At 40.2% G+C, this 7958-nt stretch overlaps 1 non-coding gene across 1 annotated transcript; it reads left to right on the top strand.

The window, feature by feature from the left end:
- Window positions 1–2380: 2380 nt before the first annotated feature.
- On the top strand, window positions 2381–2452 carry Trnam-cau. Its single transcript has one exon. It is a non-coding gene; the product is annotated as a tRNA-Met (tRNA).
- Window positions 2453–7958: the final 5506 nt, after the last annotated feature.

Below are 7958 nucleotides of genomic sequence, written 5' to 3' on the forward strand. Positions count from 1 at the left end.
TCCAGTGATTGAAATCGTTAAATGCTTCATATAAAGCCGCACTTGGCTTCCTTGGTTTCTCTTTCATCTTTCACCTGTGTTTCTGTTTCTCTCTTTTCCTACGGATAAATATCAACTTCAACTATTCTCATTTACTTTATACATTAACTAGCAGTATCGCCCGGCGTTGCTCGGATTTGTAAGGGAAATAACTATATAAGCATTTTTAGAGAGTTACTTCCCTTATATAAACCGAGCGAAAATGCATTAAAAATGCGGAAAAATTATGGTAATTTTTTTTTTAAATCGTAGACTTATCGTAGACGCGCGCTAATACCCAGAAGGGCTCGATATGAATCACGACTATGAGATACCCGCTTTTGATTTAACTGCACCGCAAAATGTGGTAGTAGTTAGGAATCTAAATCGTAGGAAACAGACACACAACTTCACTTTTATATATAAAGATATTTACATATAATTATTATTGTTTAATATAAGCTTATTTGCAAACTCGATTGCTATACTGCGCTCGGAAAAAAATATATATTGAATTGATTTTTGCTTCTAACAGATCTGAAAATAGCGAATGAAGAGACACCGAAAAGAATATGCAATGCCAAGGTTTATGTACGTGGTTTACGGTTTACCAAACGTAACTCTCGGAGGTGTAGGAGTGGCTGTGTGGTAAGTAGCTTGCTTACCAGCCACATGGTTCCGGGTTCAGTCCCACTGCGTGGCACCTTGGGCAAGTGTCTTCTACTATAGCCTCGGACCAACCAAAGCCTTGTGAGTGGATTTGGTAGACGGAAACTGAAAGAAGCCCATTGTATATATGTATATATCTATGTATGTGTGTGTATATGCTTGTATGTCTGTGTTTGTTCCCCCTACCCACAACATCACTTGACAACCGAAGCTGGTGTGTTTAACTTAGTGGTTCGGCAAAAGAGACCGATAGAATAAGTACTAGGCTTACAAAGAATAAGTCCTAGGGTCGATTTCTTTGACTAAAGGCGGTGCTCCTGCATGGACACAGTCAAATGACTGAAACATGTAAAAGAGAGTAAAGAGTAAATAAATAGGCGCAAGCGAGGTTGTGGGGTATGAAGATTGCTTTTCAACCACATAGTTCCGGGTTCAGTCCCACTGCGTGGCACCTTGGGCAAGTGTCTTCTGCTGTAGCCTCAGGCCGACCAAATCCTTGTGAGTGGATTTGGTAGACGGAAACTGAAAGAATCCCATTGTGTGTGTGTGTCTGTGTGTGTGTGTGTGTGTTTGCGTGTGTGTCAGTGTGAGGCTGTGTTTGTCTCCCAACACCGCTTGACAACCGGTGTTGGTGTCTTTACGTCCTCGTTATCGAGCAGTTCGGCAACAGCGACCGATAGAATAAGTATTGGGCTTAAAAAATAAGTCCTATGGTCAATTTGTTCGGCTGAAGCCCTTCAAGGTAGTGCTCCAGAGTAGCCGCAGTGAAATGACTGAAACAAGTAAAAGAAGATATATATATTCTTTTATATTTTCATTTGTTTCAGTCATTTGACTGAGTCCATGCTGGAGTACCGCCTCTAGTCGAACAAATAGACCCCAGAACTTATTCTATCTCTTTTGCTGAACCGTTAAGTTACGGGGACATAAAAATACCAACATCGGTTGTCGAGCGATAGTGGGGACAAACACAGACACACGAATACATACTCACACACACACACATACACACACACACATACACACAAACATACACACATACACGCATACAGACACACACATATATATACTACGGGCTTCTTTCAGTTTCCCTCTACCAAATCCACTCACAAGGCTTTTTGCTGACCCGAGGCTATAGTAGAAGACACTTGCCCAAGGTACCACGCAGTGGGACTGAACCCGGAACCATGTGGTTGGGAAGCAAGCTTCATACCACACAGCCACGCCTATGCCTATACACACAGCCACTCCTGAGCCTATGATATATATAGATATATATATATAATACAAAATGGGACAAGAACGCAAAACATCCAAACAGTTAGGTGATACAAGATAGGGACAGCAAAACATCCAGATAGACGATACAAAGAAAACAAGGACGGGTCATTCGGAGTTTTCTTTCCTCAGTCGAGTTCCAGATTATCTTTGCAATTTCGGCTGGTTATACGCGAGATTGCTCCAATCTGGCCAGCCCCAAGGAAAAACTAAGCTAAGAGCATTAGATTCCTTGGAAGAAAGCAGAGAATGTATGCGAAAACAAGGACGTCAAAAAATATATGTATGTATATATATATATATATATATATATATATATATATTATATATATACATATGATGGACGATGTAATAGAAATAATGTAACCTAGAACAACAATAAACAATACATATATATTTGGCACTCTACTCGCGGAGCAGAGTGGCGCAGTGGAAGCGTGCTGGGCCCATAACCCAGAGGTCCGTAGATCGAAACTACGCTCTGCTACAAATTGTTTTTTTTTTAAATCTACACATTGCAACTGAATTGTCTATTAATATACCAACTATATTTATCAGTAGAATAGCCGGTATATTAGTAGACAGTATATGTGTGTGTGGTATAGTCTTTAACAAGTAGCATAGCACTCGATCAGTTGAGGGAGTAAAGATATTATAATGAAAACCACCTGAAGCCTTGTGAAATACAGCTACCCAATGTTTCCTGGTCGAAATATTAATTTCTTTCGCCATTGATCAAATGTCAGAGAATGTACAGTCGTAATTGTGTGAAAATTAATACGATTTAAGCTTATTTGTCTCATTTAAATAACCAAACAAGCAAAATATATAGTGTTTCCTTAAATTCCATAATAATGTTTCCAGTACTGCATGCATGTGTGTGTGTGTGTGTGTGTACGGGCGCCGGAGAGAGAGATGGGAGCAGAAGTCCTTCAGTTATGACAGATTTGGGACAATGAATCTAATATTCGTCTCGAAGAATCATATGAAAAAATCACTCAATCTATCATATATATATATATATATATACTTTATTTAAAGCAGCAGAAAATTCAACAAAACCTGTTACTCTGAGTTTCCCGTTGCCGTTCGTAGGACAGTTATATATATATATATTTATAATTTAAATAATAAGGGTAGAAATTGACATTAATCAATTGAAACCAGTGGCTTAGCATATTTAAAAAATCCGAAGATTAAAAAAATGTGTTACATACAAAATTAAGAGGAATGACCACTAAAGTGGACATCTAAAAAACGTCAAATCGCCATTATCACGAAGGGTGTGTTCTCAAGAAAAATCTCAGCAAAACGCCAAAATGTAAAAATGAGCAAGACAAATGAAAATGTATAAAATATCTTTATATATAAAAGTGAAGTTGTGTGTCTGTCTCCTACGATTTAGATTCCTAACTACTCCCACATTTTGCGGTGCAGTTTAACCAAAACCGGGTATCTTATAGTCGTGATTCATATAGAGCCCTTCTGGGTATTAGCGCGCGTCTACGATGAGTCTACGATTAAAAAAAAATTTACCATCAATGTTTCACATATTTAATGCATTTTTGGCATATATAAGGGAAGTAACTCACTAAAAATTTATTATATGGCTATTATACTTTACATCTCTAAAAATGCTTATATAGTTATTTCCCTTACAAACCCGAGCAATGCCGGGCGATACTGCTAGTACGAAATAAAAACCGATCGGTTTATATTTCGTATATTTTCATTTGTCTTGCTCATCTTTACATTTTGGCGTTTTACTGAGATTTTTCTTGTGAACACATTCTTCGTGGTAATGGCGATTTGACATCTATGTTTAGCATATTAGGTGTCCACTTAAGTGGCCATTCCTCTTAATTTTGTGTGTATACATACATCATACATACAACATACATACATACATACGTATTAATATATATATATATTATATATATATATATATTATATATATATATATAATATATATACTTAGTGAGGGAAGAATGGAGCTGAACGAAGATTCTACATATTCCTTTGATTATTTTCTACACAGTTTCATTTATCCGAATTTGGAATTTTTCGGCCTTTGACACATGTGTAGAAAATAATAAAAGGAATTATGTATATCTCGTTCAGCTCCATTTCTTCCCTTCACTAAATATATTGAACTTCAATTATCCGCGCTAAGGCACGGTTGATACACCCCAATGTCGTAACTTCACCGTGTTTTTTCTGTTGTGATTTTTGCTACCCGGATCGGTTAAATTTATGAATATATTATAAATATTCATTTAATATATTCAATATATATATTATATATATATATATATATATATATATAACTTAGAATAACTTAGAAAGGTTTTTGGCCAGTATTGGCCCAGGCCATGTCTAACTTAATAGCACCACCTGCGAAGTCTTTCAGTTCAGGATTTGGGCACCAAGGCCCATTCGAGCAGAGAGTTATTGTTTGCGGAGACATATCCGGGTGTGGGTGGTTTGTCCGGTACTGTTTGAAGGAATTTGTCCAAAGACTTCTTGAATTTTGTGTGGTCAGTTTCTTTTTTGACGTGTCCTGGTGTAATGTTGAAGAGAGCGGGTCAATTGAGGTGAAATAGTTGTGCCGTATTGTCGTTATGTGATGCGATTTAGATTTTTGTTGTGGACGGATGGCATGTGGTCCAAGCCTTGGATGCATTTTGAAGGTGATGCCAACATCATTCGGACAGTGCTGATGGAATATTTTCCACATCATACAGATAATGTAGCGTTCACGGCGTCGTTGGAGTGAATACAATTTCAGCTTCTCTAGTCTACCCCAGTAGTCAAGGTCTGACATGCCATCTATCTTTTTGTGATTGACCTTTGGGGAGCTTCAATTCTCATAATATTTTGTTTTGTGTAGGGAGACCACAGTGGACAGCAGTATTCAAGGTGGGGTCGGGCAAAAGTGGAGAAGAGAAGGATAATAGCGTGGGAATCTCTCGACTGGAAGGTTCTGAGAATCCAGGAACACATTCTGCGGGCCATGTCAACTTTGCTGCTTATATGTGTAGCCCAGCTTATGTTGTTGTCCACTGTTACTCCCAGGTCTCTGATGTTGTTGGATGCCATGAGAATTTCTCCAGAAGGAAGAGAGTATGGGAGTTTCAGAGCGTCCTCCCTTCCAAAGTGGATCAGTTCGAATTTGTCTTCATTTAGCAACATGTTATTCTTTTCCGCCCATTGGACAACAGCCAGTAGGTCTGACTGAAGGTTTATTCGGTCATCCACGCCATTGATGACCTTCTGGAGCTTGGAATCATCAGCGAAGGTTCTGATGTTGCTGTGTTTGATGGTGTCAGTAATATCATTTATGTAGATGATGAAGAGAAGTGGGCCCAACACAGTGCCTTGTGGGACACCACTGCTGACTTTGGCTGGGCTGGATTTGACTCCTTCGACTACAACATGTTGGGTTCTGTTAGAGAGGAAGCACTTGATCCATTGCAGCAGCTTTCCAGTGACACCAATATTGGACAGCTTTCTCAGAAGGATCTTATGATCAACCCTGTCAAAGGCCTTGCTGAAATCAAGGTAGATGACATCAGTGTTGGAACCCTCTCCCAAGGCTCTCAAAATGTCATCAAAATGATGCAGTAGCTGCGTCAGGCAATCTCTCCCATTACGGAATCCATGCTGGTTGGGGTTCAGCATATTATGACTCTCAAGGAAGTGAGTCATACGCGATCTCAGCACCCTCTCAAATACCTTGATGATATGAGAGGTGAGTGAGATTGGACGGTAATTCACGGCAAGCGATTTGTTTCCTTTTTTGAAAACTGGGACAACAGACTGGGATAGAAGGTCTTCTGGTATATATCCAGCATCCAATGAGTTCCGCCACAGATTGGCTAGAGGGGGTGCAAGTTGGTTTTGACACATCTTCAAGACACAAGCAGGGAACCTATCGGGACCTACTGCTGAATTATGCTTCATTTCCTTTATTGCTGCTAAGACATCAGGAGCGCCAAATGTTATGTCCGATAAAGTGTATTGGGGAGTAACATCACTGATACAGCCCAGATCAGTCATATCAGGATTGCTGAAAACAGAGCAATATTGTTTCTGCAATATTTCTCCCATGGTTTTGGCATTGTCTTGAAGAGTACCATTTTCATCAATCAGAGGGCCAACAGTAGAACCAGTGACTCTGTGTTTTTTTGCAAATGAAAAGAACACTTTGGGATTGAGTTTGATCTTCTCAATGGCCCAGGCCTCTTCAGCTCTTCGCTGACTATTGATGATAGACATCATGTTGTTTTGGAGTTTATGTTTTTTAATCTCTAGCGACGAGATGGCAGTCAGGTTGGTGTGTTGCTGTTGACAGTATTTCAGCATGTTGATCTTTTTGTTGATTCTTTTAATTTTCCTTATGAGAGATTTTCTATTTCTAGGGATTCGACACTTAGATTTGTTTGCAGATCTTAATGGGGTGTGTCTTGCACATATGTTCGTGATGGTGTCTACAAGTGACTGCCAGGACTTTTTGATGTTAGTGGGTGTGTATGTGTGCGTGAAGGACCAATCGACTTGTGCAAGATCATTATTGATCGCTTCCCAGTTTGCATTGTGGAAATCCATAGTGTCAAATGGATGAACAGGAGGGATGACATTTGTTTTGCATTTTGGCCAGTGAAATCTCAGATCACAGAGAACCATGTCATGGTCGGAGAGTAGGGTTTTCTCCACTGCAATATTGTGGATAGTATCAGTGTGATTGCTGAAAATTAAGTCTAAGACGTTTTTGTGACATCTCGTTGGTTCGAGTACCAGTTGGGACAAGAAGAAGTCATCCATGAAGTCAAGAAGCGATTCCACTGCCTCCCTGTCAGGGGTTGAGAGAGAAGAACCTGGCGGCAGACTGTTTGTAGACCAGTCAACCCCGGAAGGTTGAAATCTCCCATCATTAAAATGTTGTCAGGTTGACACTGCTGAATGAAACACTTTATGCTGTTGAGGCATTCCTTGAAGCATGGTAGGGGCGTTTGGGGTGGTCTGTAGAGCCCAACTACTGTTAAGTTGTTGGTTTGACTGAATACAGCGACTGCTTCGCAGTATCCATTCGAAAATATGTTCATGGCTTCTGTTGAGAATGAATCATGGACATAAATGGCAGTCCCACCCTTTCTTCTGCCAACACGATCAGCACGAATGGTTTTGAAATTTTTAACTTTCACCTCGGCTTCCAAGTGGAGGTCACTAAGATGGGTTTCAGTGAGGACGAAGAAAGGGATGTGGTTTGGATGGGCCTCGACCCAGTCCTCCAGGAATCTTATCTTCCATTTTGTGTATTGGTGGAAGGGCTGATGCCTTGGGCATTAAGCAGAAATGTTGAGGCGAGAGTGGATGGTTTTAATTGTTTTGGTGATTTGTTTATTTGATTGCTTTTTAATGGCATGTGTAGTGGGGTAATAGTGGTGGATGGCGGTGGGTGATAGCTCGGATGTTTTTTTTCAGTTCTTTTGCTAGATTCATTATAGCTAAAAAAGAGGAAGAAGAGGTGGTTTCCTGTCTAGGGAACCGCAGGTGACTGTGGCCGCGGCTATTTTTATGTGAGTGGTTATCTTTAAATGTCCGACGAGTCCCCGGAGATGGGTAAAGGGGCAATCCCTGTGCAAGCACAATCTGTCTCGCTGGGAATAGCGGCAGATTTGGGGATTCCTTGTTTGAGATATTGGTGGTTGTGGTGATGTTGTATTATGGTGGTTGCTGTTGTAGTTTGTGGGGATAGAGCGTTTTGTTCCAGGTAAATGGGTGAATTTGCAGTCTCTATCAGTGCACAGTCTATGGCGAAGAGAATATCGGCAAATGATGGGGTTTCGAGTGGGTGTGTAGGTGCGTGTGTGTGTGTGAGCTGTGAAAGGTGTAGATGATAGTTTGTTGAAGTTTTGGCGACCTTTGTGACCTGTAGGAGGTAAATTCCTTGAGATAGCATTAGTAGTAGTAGCTGTAGTAGTAGTAGTAGT

This window comes from Octopus sinensis, linkage group LG7, assembly GCF_006345805.1.
Source record: "Octopus sinensis linkage group LG7, ASM634580v1, whole genome shotgun sequence".
NCBI lineage: Eukaryota > Metazoa > Mollusca > Cephalopoda > Octopoda > Octopodidae > Octopus > Octopus sinensis.